The sequence below is a fragment of the Delphinus delphis genome, chromosome 10 (assembly GCF_949987515.2).
Source record: "Delphinus delphis chromosome 10, mDelDel1.2, whole genome shotgun sequence".
NCBI classification, from domain to species: domain Eukaryota; kingdom Metazoa; phylum Chordata; class Mammalia; order Artiodactyla; family Delphinidae; genus Delphinus; species Delphinus delphis.
The window spans coordinates 39,859,835-39,880,957 of NC_082692.2; the positions used below are offsets into that span (position 1 = coordinate 39,859,835).

Below are 21,123 nucleotides of genomic sequence, written 5' to 3' on the forward strand. Positions count from 1 at the left end.
TCTCAGAAAAGGACACCACTGTTCACCCACATGCTCAAACCAAAGACCTAGGTTCCTCTCCTTCCCTCACCGCCATAGCCCCCACTGACTCTCCCTTCACCAGACCCAGAATCCAGCCACCCCGCAGCCCCCTGCCATGGACGGTGGGTCCGCACCACCATCGTCTCTCCCCTGGAGGATGTGTAGTTTCCTAAAAGGGTCTCCCTACTTCCACCCTTGCCCCTTCTGTCTGTCTGCATGACAGTCATCTTCTTAAAATATAAGTATAATTTTGACGTGTCACACCCCTGCTGAAACCCCCCAGTGACTCACCATTTCACTGAGAACAAGTTGCTCAGGCTTGCCAGGCCTACAGGCCAATGTGGAACATCCGGAGCTGTTTGTTTGTCTTCACCTCCGACCTCTCCCCACACCCCCTCACTCCCCTCCTGGCAGTTTGTCCTTACTGTGTCCCTGACACAAATCAGGCTCTGCCCTGCCTCCGGGCCTTCGCATTTGCTGCTCCCTGTGCTGGGCTGCCCTTCCCCTGATATCCACAGGCTTATTCCCTGCCCTGTTTAGGTCTCTGATCAATGTCCCTGACCCCCCACCTCATCTAAAACAGCCAGCCCACCCCCATGGCTCCCTAGCCCCTTTCCCCTGTTCTATTTTTCCATTGTAACACTTATCACTCCCTGATGTTACTTTTTTAAATTAACAGACTTTATTTTTCAGAGCAGTTTCAGGTTCACAGCAGAATTGATCAGAAAACAGAATTCCCACATAGCCCCCCCGCCCCCGCCAACACACACACACATATACTCCCCTGCCCTCAACACCCCTCATCAGTGTGGTTCATTTGGTACAATCCACGAACCAACACTGACACATTATTATCAACCAAAGTCCATCCTGTACATTAGGGTTCACTCTTGATGCTGTACAGTCTATGGATTTTGGCAAATGTATAATGGCGTGTATCCACCACTGTAGTATCATACAGAATGGTTTCATTGCCCTAAAAATCCCCTGTGCTCCACTTATTCCTCCCTCTCTCCAAAACCCGGGCAACCACGGCCTTTTTATTGTCTCTGAAGTTTTGCCTTTTCCAGAATGTCATATAATTGGAATCATACCGTAGGTAGCCTTTGCAGATTGGCTTCTTTCATTTAGTAATACGTCTTTTAAGGTTCCTCCATGTCTTTCACGGCTTGACAGCTCATTTCTTTTTATCATGGAATAGCACTCCATTGTCTGGGTGTACCACAGTTTATTTATCCATTCACCTATTGCAGGACATCCTGGTTGCTTCTAAGTTTTGGCAATTAAATTCGTTAATGTTCACAATACACAATAGCAAGCTAAAGGCACTGATGAGTCCTGCAGTAAAGAAAATTCTTTACCTTGGTTGAATTTGCTTTTTCCCAAATTTGACCACTGACAATGTGTCCAAGTGCAGCTTCCCACCTCCTGGAGCTCATCCTAGGAGGGCCCTTCTGGGCTAGGGCAGCCAAAGTAGGGTTTTCCTTGAAGGAGAGGAGCTGAGAGCAACAAAGCAGAGTGGGAGGCACCCAGGGAAAGGAAATGGTTGAGTTTGGGGGTTTGGAGGATGTGGGTTGGGCTGGAGTGAGGACCCCAAGAGAAGCTATGGGCACTAAACTGGGGACCTGACTCTGGTGCCCTGCAGCCACATAGCAGCTGGGTGCCCCTGGGCAGGCCACCTCCCTCCTCTGTGCCTCAGTGTCACTGTAAGATGAGGCCCTACTGCCCAGAACTGCTGAGGCTATAAGTGAGTCCTTAGGTTGGTTTCTAGAATTCAAAAAGCCTAATGCCTCCAACACCCAGACTGAGTCTCAAAGACCATTCCCCGTTAAATGGATCCACAAGGAAAAGACAACCCACGGAAATGGGGAAAAGAAATTGCAAATCATCTATCTGATAAGGGGCTAGTATCTAGAATACATAAAGAACTCTAACAAGTCGACAATAAAAAGACAAATTACCCTATTTAAAAATGGGCAGGGCTTCCCTGGTGGCGCAGTGGTTGAGAGTCCGCCTGCCGATGCAGGGGACGCGGGTTCATGCCCCGGTCCGGGAAGATCCCACATGCCGCGGAGCGGCTGGGCCCGTGAGCCATGGCCGCTGAGCCTGAGCGTCCGGAGCCTGTGCTCCGCAACGGGAGAGGCCACAACAGTGAGAGACCCACGTACCGCAAAAAAAAAAAAAAAATGGGCAAAGTATATGAAAAGACATTTCTCCAGAGAAGATACAAAAGGCCAATAAGCACAGGAAAAGATGCTCAATATTATTAGTCCTTAGAGAAATACAAATCAGACCCACAATAAGGGGGAATGTAAATGGTACAGTCTAGAGAACAGTCTGGCAGTTCCTCAAAAGAGTAAACATAGAGTTATGAAATGATCCAACAATTCCACTCCTAGATATATATCCAAGAGAAATGAAGACATGTCTACACAAAAACGTGTACACTAGTGCTCACAGAAGCATTATTAATAATAACCAAAAAGTGAAAACAACTCAAATGTCCATCAACGAATGGATAAACAAAATGTATATACATACAATGCAATATTATTTAGTCATAAAAAGGAATGAAGTACTGTTATATGCTACCGCATGGAAGACCCTTATAAACATTATGCTAAGTTAAAGGAGCCGGACACGAAAGATATGATTCCACTTATATGAAATATCCAGAACAGGCAAATTGACAGAGACAGAAAGTAGACTGGTGGTTGAGGAAGGGGGAACTGAGCAGTAACTGCTGATGGCCATGGGGTTTCTTTCTGGAGAAATGGAAATGTTCTGGAATTAGATAGTGGTGATGGGTGCACAACTTTGTGCATGTGCTAAAGGCCACTGAATTATACATTGTGAAAATTATGGTATATGAATTACACCTCAATTTAAAACAACAAATATATATATATATACACACACACACACACACACACACATATATATATATATATATATATCCAGCTCTTTGGAGAAATGGTTGATTGCAGCTCAGATGAGCCAGGAACATCTTCATTCCAGAAAGCAAGGACACTTCCAAAGTTGTGTGAATGGATGCCAGAGTCAACTTCAAGAGACTCCCACTGGCCAAAGATGGGAAAATTTGAGCATCACTGAGAATAATGAGTCCAAGGACTGAAACCCATAAGATTTATAAAAATCCATAATGATAATCAAAATCTAAAAAAAAAACCAAAAAAGTCTGCTAATAACCAAATATCTGCAAGAATGTGAGCACTGGGGACTTCCCTGGTGGCACAGTGGTTGGGAATCCGCCTGCCAATGCAGGGGACACAGGTTTGAGCCCTGGTCCGGGAAGATCCCACGTGCTGTGGAGCAACTAAGCCCGTGTACCACAACTACTGAGACTGTGAGCCACAACTACTAAAGCCCACGTGCCTAGAGCCCTGGCTCTGCAACAAGAGAAGCCACCACAATGAGAAGACCGCACACTGCAACAAAGAGCAGCCCCTGCTCACAGCAACTAGAGAAAGCCTGCACGCAGCAACGAAGACCCAATGCAGCCAAAAATAAATAAGTAAATAAAGTTTTAAAAAAAAAAAAGAATGTGGAGCACTGGGATCCTGCACACACTGCTTGTGAGCTGGTACAACCACTTTGGAAAACAGTTTAGCATTATCTAGTAAATTTGAAAATACACATTCCCCATGACCCAGCAATTCCACTCCTAGGAATACACCGTGCAGAACTGCACGCGTGTATTTACCCAGAGTCGTGCAAAAGAATGTTCTGAGTAGCATTTTTCACAAAAGCCACAGTCAGAAAACAATCCTGATGTCTGTAAACAGTAAACTGGATAAGTAAATCATGATACATTTACATATCAGAACACTATGCAATGATAAAAAACGAAAGGGGGCTTCCCTGGCGGCGCAGTGGTTGAGAGTCCGCCTGCCGATGCAGGGGACGCAGGTTCGTGCCCCGGTCCGGGGGGATCCCACATGCCGCGGAGCGGCTGGGCCTGTGAGCCATGGCCGCTGGGCCTGCGCGTCCGGAGCCTGTGCTCCGCAGCGGGAGAGGCCACAGCGGTGAGAGGCCCGCGTACCGCAAGAAAAGAAAAAAACAAAAAAAAACAAAAAAAACGAAAGGACTGGGACTTCCCTGGTGGTCCAGAGGTTCCTGTGCTCCCAATGCAGGGGGCCCAGGTTCAATCCCTGATCGGGGAACTAGATCCCATTTTCATGCCGCAACTAACAGCCTGCATGCAGCAACTAAAAATATGCTGCAGTGAAGATCCCGCAGGCCGCAACTAAGACCCGGTGCAGCCTAAATAAATAAATAATAAAAAAACAAAAAAACAAAAGGACTACCGCTACAAAGAACGATGTAGATGCATGGTAAAAAGAAAATGTTGATTGAAAACAACAACAAAAAAAGACATAAAAGAATACATAATTCCATTAATTAAAATTCAAAGAGACAGAGGGCTTCCCTGGTGGCGCAGCGGTTGGGGGTCCGCCTGCCGATGCAGTGGACACGGGTTCGTGCCCCGGTCTGGGAAGATCCCACATGCTGCGGAGCGGCTGGGCCCGTGAGCCATGGCCACTGAGCCCGTGAGCCATGGCCACTGAGCCTGCGCGTCCAGAGTCTGTGCTCCACAACGGGAGAGGCCACAGCGGCGAGAGGCCCGCGTACTGCAAAAAAGCAAAAAACAAACAAAAAGAGACAGAAAGAACTATTCGGTTTTAGATGCAGACTTACGTGGTAGAACCAAAAACAAAGCAGATAATAACCCCAACTATTTAGAATGGTGGGTCCTTCCAGGGAGAGAGAGGGGCTTGTGGTGGGGAAGGGTCCCTGGGGGTCTTTTGAAGCAGCAGCAATTCTCTATTTTTGACCTAAATGGTGGGGACATGGGTGTTGGCTTTATATTAATTTGTTAAAATGTATAACCTATTTTATATACTTTTGTATTTTAAAACTAGGACTATTACTCACTGGTCACCTTTGGAGGTTGCTAAAGCACCAACTCATTTCTCTAAAAAATGATGAAGGGAAAGAATCAAGCCTTTGTCATACTGTATATGCCATATTTCAGAATAACAAAATCGGTAAAGAGGGAAATTTCTTTATAGAAGTCCAGCAAACGAAATGATCAAATTAGAAAACTCACCATCTGGTGGGAAGAAAAATGTGCTGGAAATCTGACGTTAACTTGCAGCGAAGGTGGGAGGGCCACGGCTCTCAGGGCTACTCCCGTCTTCCAGCCCCTGCATCCCCACTGCTGACCGCAGCCACGGCGCCCAGGCTGTGAGCAGACTAACCGCTCCAATGGCCATGCCAACAGGGAGATGGGCTTCTCTGCATGCGCCTTCTATGCTATTTTGTTTCCAAAGTTTGCACAAATGTTCTCAGAATTCTGCCAAAGGGGGCGGGCGGGGGGGGGGGAGGCACCTCCTTAGCATGGCCCCTGGAGGAAGCCTCCAGGCCTGAAGTAAACGACAGAGGCCCAGCCATCACGGCCCAGCACAGCTGAGCAATGGTTCAGAGCAGCCTGGTGGTGGGGCAGTCAGGGGGTCCTAGGAGGAGCAGGGAACTGATGCAAGCTGGGGTGCCCACCCCCACTCTACTGCTTCATACATCCCCATCACCAAGGCAGCCTGAGGGGCCCTCCCCACACCTCAACCCCTCAGGTGGAAATGTCGTGACTTGATTTCTCCCTGCTGGGCTTGTCTTGGCCCTGCCTGGGGAGTGGTGAGAAGGGAAGGAAGCCCCACTGTGATTTGCCACCCCGCCCCTGTGGCCCTGTCCAGGGGCACCTGAGCCAGCTTTGCAGCTTACCAGGCCAGCTGGTGTGAGGGGGGAGGGGCCCCCAATGCCCGGGCCCAGCTGGGGCTGGCTGAAGGGCCACCCAGTCAGTCGGGGCCAGTGACAAAGGTGCTGGGAACGGGGGCAGAGGCAGGGATCCTGGGCCCTGTATGGTGGGGAGGCCTCCCATCAGAAGTGCCCCAGCTGGGGCAGGGCCAAGTGGGGCAGGTGAGATGGCAGCTGGTCACCTTACACTCGGAGAGCAGGCGGCGGTGGCAGCCTGGTGTCCGATGGAGCTGCTGATAGAGGTGACACCAGATATCCCGCTGTAGGTGGGGCCGTGGGAGGGGAGGCAGGAGTGGAAAGAGCAGTGTTCAGAGGGCTCTATAACACACTCATGGAGGGACCTGGACTAGGAGCCTTAGGCCCCTCTGCAGCCTCAACTTACCCATCTGAAAATGGGGTGCTGGGGAGGTGAAGCGAGCTCATCAACACAAAGAGCCTTACACAGTGCCCAGCACATAGTAAGTGCTCAACAAACATCACATGCTGTCATTATGGAAACTGGGGCTGCTGAGGGCTCAACAGGGGTTAAGCAGGGGGCCGGAGGGGCGGTCAGCTAAATGCTGGCAGATCCAGAGTGAAAGCTCCAGGGGGCAAGGACAAGGTGGGTTTCATTCACCACTGAATGGCCGGTGCCCAGTTCAGCCTGGGCACACAGCACTCAATACATATTTGCTGAATGAATGCATGAGAGTAAAACAATGATCCAGTAGCCACTAAGACAATTTATCAACTAATCAGGGGATCCCAAGTAAGAATGAATCGAATCCCAGGTCTGCCCTGCTCCTGACTGTCCAACCCCAGGCAAGTCATCCCTGCTCCCAACGTCAGCTTCCTCATCTATCAAATAGGAATAATGATAATTAATAAATACCTTCCTCATAGGCTAATGGCAGGGCTCAAAGACGAAAATGGATGTGAAGGTGGAGGAGGTACTGTCAGCACCCCTTTATCCTATGGGGTACCATCCCCAAACTGCTGCAGGTGGCTCACAGATGCCCCCTTCTCCTAAGAGATGTTATTTTTTAATTGAAGTATAGTTGATTTACAATATTAGTTTCAGGTGTACAGCATAGTGATTCAGTATTTGTATAGTTTATACCCCATTAAAAGACATTATAAGATAATGGCTGTAATTCTGTGTTATATAATATATCCTTGTTGCTTATCTATTTTAAACATAGTAGTTTGTATCTCTTAATCCGATGCCCTTATCTTGCCTCTCCCCCTTTCCTCTCCCCACTGGTAACCACTAGTTTGTTTTCTATATCTGTGAGTCTGTTTCTGTATACATTTGTTTGTATTATTTTTTTGATTCCACACCTGAGTGATATTATACAATATTTGTCTTTCTTTCTGACTTTATTTCACAAAGCATAATATTCTCTAGGCTCATCCATGTGGCTGCAAATGGCAGAATTTCATTCTTTTTTATGGCTAATATTCCATTGTGTGTGTGTGTGTGTCAGTGTGTGTGTGTATACACCACATCTTCTTTACCCATTTGTCTGTTGATAGGCACCTTGGTTGCTTCCATATCTTGGCTATGGTAAATTATGCTTCTATGATCACTGGGGTGCATGTATCTTTTCAAATTAGTGTTTTGACGGCGGCTTATAGGTGAGCAGCCTCACCTAGAAGTGCCTGGGAGGTTATGCCCTCCCCTAGGCCTGATAAAGAGGGTACAAAGGCCTGGCCCCTTGCCTCAAGGAAGCCCAACCCTGCACTTGCTGCTCCCACTCCAGAGCTCCCTGTGGGATCACAGCTAGACTTAGCTGAAAGCATATCTTTCTCCAGCTCCTTCCTGGCCCCATCAGGCACCCTCTCTCCAGTCCGTGTGCATGCCTGAAGGAAACCAGTGACCCAGGAATCTCTGTCCTAGGTATGGCTTCCAAGGAATCTGACCTAAGATAGGAAGTATTTTGTAAACCATGAAGTGCCACGCGCAAGTATGGGGTTGTTTTATTTTCCAGGAAATGCTGGAAGGAGAGGAGCTGACAGGGAGGGATGTAAGTGGCAGAGGAGGTCTGCTCTGTGGGCAGAGTCGAGCCGCCCTGCCCTCATGGGACTCACAGGCAGGTAGGAGAGACAGACCAGAAACTAACGAGACTCTAACACGAGGGATGCATAAGTGCTATGATGGAAAAGAGAGCAGGGTCAGGGGATGGAGAATAACAGGGGCTGTTTTAGATGAGGTGCTCTGGGAAGGCCTCTCTGAGGAGATGACATGTGCAGGGATGTGCCACGTGGACCTCTGAGGCCAGGCACAGGGAGGAGCAGTGCAAAGGCCCTGAGGCAGGAGGATATTTGATATGCCCAAAAAATGGCTAGGAGCCCAGTGAAGAGGGAATGACATGACATGAGGTCAGAGGTACTGGACAGCCAGATCACATAGGGCCTTGTAGGACCTGTTATAGGACTTTAGGTTTTATTCCAAATAAGAGGGAGTCATTGAAGTTTTGAGCAGAGGAGGGATATGATCACATTTAGGTTTTATAAGGATCTCTTTGGCTGCTGGGGCAAGGGGGGTGCACGGAGACCAGTTAGAGGCTGCTGCAATGATCCAGGAGAGAAATGGTCGGGGCTTAGAGGGAGGGCAGCAGTGTAGGTGGTGAGAAGTGGTGGGATTCTGGGTGTCTTGAAGATAGAGCTGGAGGATTTATGGGTGACTGCACAAGGAGGGGTCAGAAGAGGGATGAACCCAACTACCAATTTACAGAGGGGACAGAGGAACATGTTAAACTGCACCGTGGGGATGCAATCCACAAAATCCAGACTGTGGGAAATCCTATGAGACAAACCGTCTGGCTTCTCCAACAGGTAAATTGCCAAGGACAAAGAAAAGGATGGAGGGGGGAAAGTATGGATTAATAGAGACTAAGACTTATCAACCAATCACACTGTGTGTGGACCTGATTTGGATCTTGAGTCAAACTAGATGTAAAAAAAAGACATGTCTGTGACAGCTGGGAATGTGAAGGCATATTTGATGATATAAAGAAATGGTTTCTTCTTAGGTGTGATGATGGGATTGTGATGATGTTAGGAAAAGTCCTCATCTTTTAGAGATATATCTTGATATACTTATGATGAAATGGTGCCTGGGATTTGAATTATTCCAGGGCGGGGGGCACAACAGACTGGCCATGAGTTGACAGCATTTGAAGCTGAGTGGTAGGTACACGATGGTTTATTACACTATTCCCTCTGCTTTTGTAAATGCTTATATTTTTCCATGATAAAAAGTTTAAAAATAAAAGAGGAGGAAACCAAGTCCAAGGGTGGGGGGTGTTGAATGTCCCAAGGCCCCTCCGTATGTCAGTGTCAGGTACAGGACCTCACCCTGGGCCTCCGGACACCCAGCCCTGGCTCCTGCCCCACCTCAGCTGTCTCTCCTCTCGGGAGGCCAGTCAAGGCTGGACACAGGCAGGCCAGGGACAGGGTGTGTGGCCCCAGAGAAGGCCCACGTGGGGCAGAGTGGGCCTAGGGGTGCTGGGCCTCTGCCAGGCCCTGCAAGGAGCAGGGAGAGCCCTGGGCCACCTGCCCCAGCCAGGCCAATGAGGCCAATCACCTAAACTATCCAGCACCTGCCCCACCAGCCCCACCTCCCACTTCTTCCTTTGGGTTCCTGTGCTGATTCCTCCCCTGCCCCAGTGTCCACCGCTCTGGGTCTACCATCTTTTCCCTCCAGGTCTACTCCTGCCAAAGACCTGCCATGATCAATCACCCCCAGCCTTAGGGAGCAGGGCCTGCCAAGGACTCTCTTCTCTGAGCGTGGTCATCTCCACCCCCTAACGAGAAGGGCTGTGGCCTCCAGGTTAAGAGCACAGCCTCCGGATCCAGACTGCATGGGTGTGAATCCTACCTCAGCCACTTACTTGCCAGCCAGTGTGACCTCAGCCAAGTCACTTAACCTCAGTTTCCACATCTGTAAAATGGGATAACCTCATAAAGTTACTGAGATGACTAAATGAGTTAATAAACATGAATAAATAGAACAGTGCCTGGCACAGGTCAGAGGATCTCGGCCCCCTCAGGCCCCCTGGCACTGCTGTCCAGGGCCTGCCTCCCTTCTCTGTGCCCTCCTGATACCCACATTTAACTCCTTTCCCATCCCACCAGTTTTCATCCACCCCAGGATTGGGAGGAGGAAGGAGAGGAGAAACAAGCCCATGAGGAAACCAGTGAGAAACCAGCCACAAATAAAAACTCTTCAAACCCAAGTGGCAGCATCCAACTCAAATGGCATCAAATTTGCATTTGAGGGGAGTGCAATTCAAACGCTCACTTTTTTTAGATTTCCAAGAAAAATCCCAGGTATTATGAAGTAGAGTTTTAATGACGTTTTGTAGGAGCAATGATGTTTGTTGTATAAAACGCAAACAGGGACTTCCCTGGTGGCTCAGTGGTTGGGAATCCGCCTGCCTGTGCAGGAGACACGGGTTCGAGCCCTGGTCCGGGAGGATCCCACATGCCGCGGAGCAGCTGGGCCCGTGAGCCACAGCTACTGAGCCTGTGCTCTAGAGCCCGAGAGCCACAACTACTGAGCCCTCATGCCACAACTACTGAAGCCCGTGCGCCTAGAGCCCGTGCTCTGCAATAAGAGAAGCCGCAGCAGTGGGAGGCCCACGCATCGCAACAAAGAGTAGCCCCCACTGTCCGCAACTAGAGAAAGCCCGCGCACAGCAGCAAAGACCCAACACCATCAAAAATAAATAAATAAATAAATTTATTAAAAAAAAGAAAAAAACGCAAACAACACAGGGCACTAAAATAAAGAGGAAATATTCCCCCTCTTGCCTGGCATTTGACCTCCCAATACCTGCCCCAGAGATAAGCTCTAATAACCATCAGGTGTGCAGCCTTCTCGACATTTTTACGCAAATGTGAACACAACATACATATGTATATTTCGTTAAGTGGGATCATACTATACACATTGTTCTACAAAGCTACTTGCTTTGACTTGCCAATACGTTCTGACCATCTTTCCACCCTGATATTAAGCTCTGCCCATTCTTTTCTCTGGGTCCCCAGCACACAGAAAACATTCAGTCCACATTCACTGACCAAATGAAAGAATGAACAGCTGCCAAAGTCACAGCATCTCGCGAGGTCCTAACATGTCACCAGCCCTCCTGACGGACGTTTAGTTTTGCCACACAGACCATTCCACCCAGCTCTCTGTATCCTACTAAGGGGGTGCCTGTAGGAGAAATCCTGGGACGTGGAACTGCCGGGTTAAAACTTTGGTGGCTACTGCCAAAGAGGTAGTGCCGACCTATCCTCCAGCTGATGGGAGAGTTCCAGTTTCCCACACCCTCTGCCACCTAAGAGCTTTATTACGATGATGACTTTCATTTCCACAATGGATTAGTCTTATTTAGTGACTCCACCCTTGATCATCAAATCTCCTTTGTCCCTCCTGAATAAATAATGGGATGGATCGGTTTATTATTTCTGAGCAGCACTGGGGAGCCAAAATCCACAAATGGGGAGTTACTCTCTGGACACTGAACAGAAACAAATGCAAAATTTTACAGGTGCAGGGACTTCCCTGGTGGCACAGTGGTTAAGAATCTGCCTGCCAATGCAGGGGACACGGGTTCAAACCCCGATCCGGGAAGATCCCACATGCCATGGAGCAACTAAGCCCATGGGCCACAACTACTGAGCCTGCGCTCTACAGCCCATGCACCTCAACTACTGAGCCCACGTGCTGCAAATACTGAAGCCCGCCCGCCTACAGCCCATGCTTCGCAACAAGAGAAGCCACCGCAATGAGAAGCCCATGCACCGCAACAAAGCCCATGGGCCACAACTACTGAGCCTGCGCTCTACAGCCCATGCACCTCAACTACTGAGCCCGCTTGCTGCAACTAGAGAAAGCCCGCATGCAGCAACGAAGACCCAACGCAGCCAAAATTTAATTAATTAAAAAAGATTTTACAGGTCCAAACATTTACAGATGTAAAATTTTAAAAATCTCATTCATTTCTAATAATGGACATGTTAATTTTTTTAAACTGTCAACTTCAAACAAGTATCCATTGACCTTTCCCCCAAAACTAAAGAAGAGAAAATTAGGACCCCTAGGCTCCCTCCCTCTCTCTCTCCCCCTCCCCCCAGCCCCCCAGCCCCCCAGCCCAGTCTAGGGTAGCCAGATTTAACAAATGAAAATATAGGACACTCAGTTAAATCTGACTTTCAGATAAACAACATGGTTGGGACTCTGCTCTCCCAATAAATAAATATTAAAAAAAAATTTTAGTACAACTATGTCCCATGCACTATTTGGGATATACTTATACTAAAAAAAAAATTTCAGATAACCACCAAATTTGTTGGTTATCTGAAAGTCAAATTTAACTGAGTTTATCTGGCAAGCCGACCACAGCCCCCACCCAGTATTTAAATATCAAGTAATTTTTAATTTTTTTCATAAATTTATTTATATTTTATTTATTTTTGGCTGCGTTGGGTCTTTGTTGCTGCGCACGGGCTTTCTCTAGTTGCAGCAAGCAGGGGCTACTCTTCATTGCGGTACGTGGGCTTCTCATTGCGGTGGCTTCTCTTGTTGCGGAGCACAGGCTCTAGGCGAGCGGGCTTCAGTAGCTGTGGCACACGGGCTCAGTAGTTGTGGCTCGTGGGCTCTAGAGTGCAGGCTCAGTAGTTATGGCACACGGGCTTAGTTGCTCCGCAGCATGTGGGATCTTCCCAGACCAGGGATCGAACCTGTGTCCCCTGCATTGGAAGGCCGATTCTTAATCACCACGCCACCAGGAGTGTCCCAATATCAAGTAATTTTTATTTTTTTGGCCACGCCACATGCCTTGTGGGATCTTAGTTCCCCGACCAGGGATCGAACCTAAGCCCCCTGCATTGGGAGCATGGAGTCTTAACCACCAGACGGCCAGAGAAGTCTCAAGTAATTTTAGAATAGGAGCCAAGGGACTTCCCTTGTGGCGCAGTGGTTAAGACTCCGTGCTCCCAATGCAGGGGGCCCAGGTTCCATCCCTGGTCAGGGAACTAGATCCCACATGCATGCTGCAACTAAGAGTTTGCATGCCACAAGTAAGGAGCCAGCATGCCACAACTGAGGAGCTGGCGAGCCGCAACTAAGCAGCACACGTACTGCAACTAAGACTGGGGGCAAACAAACAAACGAATATTAAATGCAAAAAAAAAACCCCACATAATTCTCAATTTTAAATAAATAAATAGGAGCTGAGGCCCCCTCTGCCCTCCCAGTCTTTAGGCATCCTGCTACCCCCACACCCAAGCTCGAGGTCTCCACAGGCATCCCCCAACTCCCACTGACAGGCTCCCCACCCAGAGATGCCCCACCAACTTCCTTGGCATAAGAGTTCCTGTCTCCCCAGAGCTATCTGGGGCCAGCTTCCTGCTGGTCTTCTCCATTCGGCCCATCTCCCGCCTTCCTACCCATCCTTTCTGTTGGGGGTGCAGTCAGCACATGACCCTCAGCTGGCAGCCCCTTCAGGGATGGCAGCTGCTGCAGAGCCACCTGCCTAAGGGCACACTGTGGGCCACACCCAGTGCTGAAAGGATGCTGAGGTCCTAAGGCCCAACCATTCCAAAGCGACTGGGAAGGGCCCCTCCAGCTCCAGAGCGCCCTGGGGTTCCCTTTTGAGCCTGCATCAGAGCTCCACTTTTTAAAAATCTATCTATCTATCTATCTATTTAGTTAGTTAGTTAGTTAGTTAGTTTGGCCACGCTGCATGGCATGCAGGATCTTAGTTCCCCAACCAGGGACTGAACCCATGCCCCCTGCAGTGGAAGCGTGGAGTCCTAACCACTGGGCCACCAGGGAATTCCCAGAACTCCACTTCTCTTTCCACCCGTTCTGCTTCCTTCCTCTGCTATGCACAGGTCCAAGGACCACTCCCCTGCCCGCATAAGTCCCAGTCCTGGGACCCTCACCTGCCCCACCAGACCCCAGTCCCCACCTCCCCCTTCCGGTCCACGGGTCCCTGGCTAGAAACCAGCCACAAAGTGCCCACAAGTGGGTAGGTCTGGTGCTAGCTAATAGTTTTTTCTAATTTGGCTTTCCAGTACATTCTAGATTTTCCACACAGGCACATGTTACTTTGGTAATTAAAAAAAACCCAATAACCATTGTAAAGCAATTATACTCTAATAAAGATGTAAAAAATAATAATAATAAAAGCCTTTTTTTTCTTTAAGAAAAATGTAAAACCAAACCAAGCAGCCCTCCTCCTATCTGACTCGCCCACTCCTCCCCCCTCCCTCCTACCTGCTTCCCCAGGGAGGACTTCCCCCAGATCGGCCAACTCCCACCCCAATGCCTCCCCTGTCCTGCCAGGCCCACAAGCAGTTTCACTTCTCCACCACCAGCCCATCCTTGCTGGGGGTGTTATAGGCAAATTCTGAAGGGGTCCTTAGCTCCTCTTGGGAGGAGAATGCTAAAAAGTCCTGAAATTGGTGAGGAGAGAAAGTGTATGAGGGGGACCAATATTTGCTAACTCATCCCACAAGTAGGAGCTAGGCTACTGTGTGCTAGGCACTGGGGACTCTGGGAACAGGACACAGACCCTGCCCCCAAAGACTCCACAGCTGGGGGTGGGTGCGAGGAATGAAAAGCCAGAGAGGATATTGTGTGAGGTGAGGTGAGCTAAGTGTGGGGAGGAGGAATTCATGGAAGCTTCTGGAAGGAAGAAAAGTTTCAGCAGACTCCTGAGGGTGAGGAGGAATGGGTAGGGAGGAGGGGGGAGGGAGCGTGTTTTAGGCAGGCGATCAGCCTGTGCAAAGGCCTGCAGGTGAGAGAAGTGTGATTTATTTGAGGAACTGAAAGTTCAGAGCAGCTGAGGGCAGAGGTGGGGTGAGAAGGGAGAGGAAACCCAGGCTTGCGGAGGGCAGCGGGGCCACAGGAGGGAGACTGCACTTTGTGCTCAGGGCAATGGGGAGCCAATGAAGGATGCAGGGCAGGGGAGTGACAGACTCAGATGTGCATCTTATAAAGATTTCTGCCTGCCACACAGTAGGTGCCCAAAGAGCCCCACTACTATGGGTGTTATTATTCTGGGCATCCGAAACCATCACAGTCACAATCATGCACACGCTACCTAACATGTGGGGACTTTAGCCACAGAGTACCTGAAACCTGTGTCTCCACAGAGATGAGCCATTCAGCAGTAAGGTCCACAGCCCTCTTGCTCTTGCATTAGGGAATGTATTAGGGAATGAAGGACTCTGGAGCCTAGGCTCAAATCCTAGCTCCTCCAATTTCAAACCGTGTGACCTTGGATAGATGACCTCTCTGTGCCTCAGTCTCCTCATTTGTAAAATGGGGGTAACAGTACCTACCTCATTGGGCTAATGTGAAGACTGAATGACTCCATTCACGAAAAATAGTTTCCTTCTGACACGTGGCAGATGCTGTGCACTGTTAGTTTCTACTGTTTTTACTGTATCCCTCCCCGAAAGGCCACCAGGGCCAACCACTTGCAGGCACTAACCTAACCATCCTCCACCTCCCCCCGCTAGCCCTGAAGCAACACGCCCTTACTCTCCATTACTAGGGGCCAGGACAGAGCCAGACGGGACTGAGGACAACTAGACACTCTGACCTGGGTCTGGGGCCTCAACCCAGCTCCCTCGAGCCCAGTGGAGAGAACACTGAACTTGGGGCCAGGAGCTGAGTGCTGGCCCTGGCTCTGCTGCTGACCCTCTCTGGGCCTCAGTCTGCCCCTCTGTGAGATAAGAATAAGAACATCTTGCAGATATTTTATCAGCATGGCTGTCAAAGGAGCAACAAGGGCTGGGGAAGCTCTGAGGAGGTCCCTGTCACAGACAGAGCCTTGTGGCTGGGCCAGAACCCTTGCTGGCAGCCTCCTCTTCTGGCCTGGGTCGGCTCCTCCACACAATCTTAAGGTCTATTCAGAGCTCGCTATGAGGACCTCAGAGGCTGAAGATGATCTGGCTTGGGTCTCACAGATGCCCTGATGCTGACCGGGACCCTCCCAAGGGCTGGGACAGAGACAGAGACCCTGGAGTGAGCTTAGCACCCCAGGAGAAAAGTGCCAACCCAGGGGCCCGAGGAAAGCCAGACCTTCACCAGGGCCTTCCACCAAGCCTGGACCAGCCAGGGACTCATACCAGGGGCCCAAAAAGACCCTTTGGAGCCCTCAGGACTGCAATGTTTATCTCTGAATGCCATAGATGCGCATCACTTCTAGGCCCAGGAAGGGCCTGAATGGGAGTGTCTGTTTTGGGTAGCTCTTCGGTCCTGGGGGATGGGAGGAAAGCTCACGATAGGCTCACCCTCCTCCTTCACGTTGCCAGCTATTTCTCAGAGTTCAGGTTGATTCATTCACTCATCCCACATTTACGTGGTGCCAGACCCTGGTCAGGTACAGGGGTGATGACAGATAAATGAGACACATTCCTACCCTAAAGCACTTCCAGTGCAGTGGGCGACAGACAAGGCATAAGTAACCAAGCCACAGGCAGGCTAGGCTGGAGAATGCAGGGCAGGAGGCAAGGATCTCACCTGGGGTATTAGGAAGCTGCCTGGAGGGGGGGGCTTGTGAGTGGCTTATGGACCTGTTATGGGAAGGCCAGCTGGGTGAGGGATAGAACCTCCAAAATCACTGACAGTTCTGTTTGCACACCCGCCATGCCAGAGCGGGGACAACGTGAGTTATTTATGGTTGTGCCCAGAGAAAAGCATCCATGTGTGTCACTGCACGTGGGGTGCAGAGCTGGGCAGTGGAGTGTGGGGGGCAGCTGGCGCTTGAAATTTGGTCTGGCCAAGCTCTGTGGTTTGTCTCTGTGTCTCTCACGCCCTGATGACCTTTTAATCTCTTCATGGCCTCCCCTAAAGCAAAAATAAGGAGGGGAGAGAGTTCTAACAGGCAGCAAGTGGCCCGGGGGTGGGGAGGAGGGCAGTGCCAGACAGACCCTGGCTTCTGCTGCATCTGCGGGCCATTCATCGTCACCTCCTGTTCCTCTTCCCCCCTCCCATCCAACTGTGGGGGAAGGGGTAGACGGACAGAAGAAAATACCTTTAATTGTAAACCGGACAGGACATAGGGCACGCATCAGCTGCTGTGTTTCTCCCCAGCCCACTCTGGTCCACAAATAGCCTACGCACCAAGCTGGCATCAGCCGACCCACCCTGCTGGTACCGGAACAAGCCAGGCCAGAGACTCGGACAGGACCCGGGGCGTGCGTCCCACCTTCCCAAGGAACCTATTTCCTGCGTTTTCCCCCAGGTAAAGGTCTCCGCCAGGTCCGTCTCCCAGGGGGCCCAGCTTAGGGATACCCTGATACTACCCAAGTGATGCCCGCGAACCCCGGCGTTTGCAAAGCACCCCCGGCCGCGCGCTCACCTCTCTTCAGGTAACTGTCCAATTCTCCCCTGTCAGTCTCTGCGCCCACCGCACACACGCACCCCCTGACTGGAGCCCTCCCTCCCCACCCTATAGCCAAGGGCCAGACCTCCTACCTGGGGGCAGGCGCGCCCGGCACCATCCGCGGCGCCGCGGGGCCAAACGGGGCGTCGGGGACCCGGCCTCAAGCCCGGACGACTTCCCGGGGGAAGAGAGGCTGCGCCGCCGTCGCCGCCACCGCGTCCCTCCAGATCTCGCAGGGGCTGCGCTAAGGAGGAAGGTCAGAGCCGAGGAGGAGGAGGAGGAGGCGGAGGGAGGAGGCGCGCACAGATGGGCGCAGATTAGCGAGGCATTTTTAGCGAGCCAATGGCGGCGCGGCGCAGGGCTGCGCAGGTGAAAGCGCTGCGGCTGCTGAGGCGGCTGCAACCTGCTTAGGAGGTGCGGGGGCGGGTCGGGGGAGACACGCAGCGCCCCCCCCAGCTCGCAGGCCGGCGCCCTCCTCCGAGAGGGTGCTCGGTGGTGCGGAGGCAGAAGAGCTTTGCGGCGGGCGGGTGCAGAGAGCACCTCCCTTGCACCCTCCTTCCCAGCCCTCCAGCGGGAGCACCGTAGACTCCGGGGTGTCTCTCCCCTCCCCCTCTTTGCCCTTTCCCTACTTTTTAGGACATTCTTCCGGCCCCATCTGTTTCTGCCCTCTCTTAATCCTGCGTCTTCTGGTACATGCGGGGGCGTGTATGGTGGGTACGTCTGGCGCTAGTGTGTGTGTTTGGCGGGGGGGGGGGTGCTCTGGAGTGAGTGCCCCTCCTCCACCACCATCCCACCCATAACCCCCCCCCACCCCACATCAGCTTCGCCCAGAAATGCCCCATTGACCCCAGGGTAGTCACTAACCCTCCTGCCCTGCTTCTAGCTGGCCCTGCTGTCACCAAGACAGACCAGGCCACCTCCTGAGGGCTCTTTGCGGGGCTCGTTCTTTGTGACCCCCAAAGCCTTCACCCTTCCTGCCTTGAACCCTGAATGCTTCCGGAAGCCTGGACACTGCAGCGGGCCCTGGGGCAGCTCTGTTCACTGCAGACTTGCAAAGAACTGTCTTGGATTTATAAATAGGATTTATTCAACACCTATCTATTGTGCAGGGCACTAATGAGAGGCTGGACTGTACCAGAGTGCAAAGCAGACAAAATGGGGGCGGGGGGGCGGGTAAATTGGGAGATTGGGATTGACATGTACACATTACTATCTAAAATAGGTAACTAATAAGAACCTACCGTAGAGCACAGGGAACTCTACTCAATACTCCGTAATGACCCATATGGGAAAAGAACCTTAAAAAAAAGTGGATATATCTATATGTATAACTGATTCACTTTGTTGTACAGCAGAAACTAACACAACATTGTAGATCAACTATACTCCAATAAAAATTACTCGAAAATACTTTATTGCTAAAAATGCTAACCATCAGGGGAAAAAAAAAAGCAAAATCTCTGCCCTTAGGCACTTCACATTGTGAGGGGAGACGTGTTAAATATAATAAGTAGTATGTAGTGTATGATTTAAAGCGATATGCACAGAGTAGGAAAATAAAGCTAGAGAAAGGGAAAGGAAGTGAGGGTGGTCAGGGCGAGAATAGGTCCCAGCCATCTGCGGGGAGTGGGTGCACCTGAATGTGATGGTAAGCCCCTCGGGAGCATGCAGGCTCTAGTTTGCCACAGAGCTCACCACTCCCTCATCACTGCACCTGGGTTTGTCATGCATTTGTATTTCCTACCCTCCCTCTCCATCACCCCTCACCAGAGGCACTGAAATTCATGACCCCAGTGACCCAGGGGAGTCCCCGGTGCAGCATGTATTCCTTCAAAAAGAATTCTCTGAGCACGGATCATGTGTTAGGCGTTAGAGTCTAAAGGAACTCAGTACCTGGTGGGGGAGGCCAGATGGCAGTACCTACCCCCAGGATGAACAGGACAGCCAAGTGAGTGGACAATGTTCCGGAGAAGTTCAGATGGCTCTGGGTTAAAGCCATCCAGGAGGCTTCCTGGAGGAGGCAGCATTCCAATGGGGTGCTGAACAATAGCTGTGATTCTAATGAGCCAGATGGGCAGGAGGCAGGGAAGGATTACTGGGAGAGGCCAGCAAACCCAGGGACTTTCGGCAGGTGGCTGGAGTTGGGGTCCTGGAGCATTTCTGGACACCCTCTGTGTCAGGGGTATGCTGATGTCTGGAGCTGACGAAGTCCCACCCCTATCTCCACCCCAGCAGTTCTTGGTCCCAGCTGCCCTCACCTCAACCTGGCATTTTCCATTGCCCCAGGAGGAGGCATGGTGAGCATGTAGTGGGGAAAACATAGACTTTTCTCCGTTGCTTGTTTGCTGGGTAAAGATGGGCATGTTACTTAACCTCTCTGAGGTTCAGACCCCCTATTTTATTTTATTTTATTTTTCAGACCCCTTATTTTAATAGCTGTGTGACAACTTACTTAGCTGATCTATGTCTTGGTTCCCTCGTTTGGAAGATGGAGCAGCAATAGCACCTACCTCACAGGTTATGTATTATACAAGACAATCCAGGTGAACTGCTTAGCATGTAAGTACTCGGTTAATTTTGTTGTCTTTATTATGATGATAATTACACTTGTCTCATAGGGTTGTTGGAATTAGATAAAGAATGTAATGCACCTAGCATAGTGCCTGGAACCTAACAGTTGTGCAGTTATTGGTGTCGATTATATTATCACTAACTACATGTTAGTGATAATAAATCTCTCCCTTTTGGTCTCCTCCAGTGCTACGAAATTCCCGTTAGACAGAACTTTTTTTTTTTTTTTGGCTGTACAGTGTAGCATGCGGGATCTTAGCTCCCTGAACCTGTGCCCCTTGCGTTGGGAGTGCGGAGTCTTAACCACTGGACCACCAGGGAAGTCCCAGACAGAACATTCTTTCTGTGAGAGGCTAATTCCCCAAGAGTGTCTTAAAGTGCAATCTAGGATGGAAAGACTAGAATATCTGCCCCTCCCCTACTATACATGTGTCATCCGGGGCTTTGGTGTAGATGGAATGGAGCCCAGGAGGGGTAAGTTTTGAAAAGGCAGTGAAGTCCAAAACACGGGACACTCAATGTCCCTTGGCAGCCGGGCATTTGGTGGAGGATGGCAAGAGCAGGAAGGGCGCAGGTATTCACAGGTGATGGGGTCATAATTCAAAGTGCGCAGAGAGGCTGGAGACTGGAGGTTCACAGAAGCTGGACCGGTTTGGGGCCGTCGTGGGGTGGGTCTTGGAGGGGGAGACCTGATTAGGCAGATGATAGAGAGAGGGGGTAGGTGGTGGGGAGAGGGGGTGATGGAGCAGAAGAGCTGGGCTTATTCCATTTGAAGTTGAGATATGCCTAGCATTGAATTAAGGCCTTAGCAGCCCCAAGCCCTGAAAAAAATGAGAGTGGAAAGCACACACACACACACATGCACACACATCCCTTGCCCATGTGTAATCCAAAATAAAATGTTATTTTGGAAACTGACACAGAACTTCCATGCTTCCTAAAATTAAACTAGCTTCCTTCTAGATTTTCAGACTGCAAAACTTAGCATTCATCAAAGCTAAACTAACCCCCCTCCCCATCTCCCTCTCTTATTGTTTTGTGCCCTTGTCCAGAGACTAAGACTTTCTCCCATTTTCATAGTTCTTTTCACTTTCACTTTTTTTTTTCTTTTACTTTTTCTTTCTTTTTTTTTTTTTGGCTGCACTGCACAGCTTGCAGGATCTTAGTTCCCTGACCAGGGATTGAACCCCAGCCCTCGGCAGTGAGAGCCCGGAGTCCTAACCACTGGACCACCAGGGAATCCCCTCTTTTCACTTTTCAAAGTGCTTTTCCTGTCTCTGATCTCCCCCAAAACTTACTTTTCTCA

At 50.3% G+C, this 21,123-nt stretch overlaps 1 protein-coding gene across 1 annotated transcript in view; it reads right to left on the minus strand.

The window, feature by feature from the left end:
* Nucleotides 1–17,820, minus strand: part of PACSIN1 (protein kinase C and casein kinase substrate in neurons 1) — a 62,874-nt gene extending 45,054 nt beyond the window's left edge. The window contains exon 1 of the mRNA XM_060021987.1: nt 17,339–17,820. The gene's annotated coding sequence lies outside the window, so the exon portion shown is untranslated. The remainder of the gene's footprint in view (nt 1–17,338) is intronic.
* Nucleotides 17,821–21,123: the final 3,303 nt, after the last annotated feature.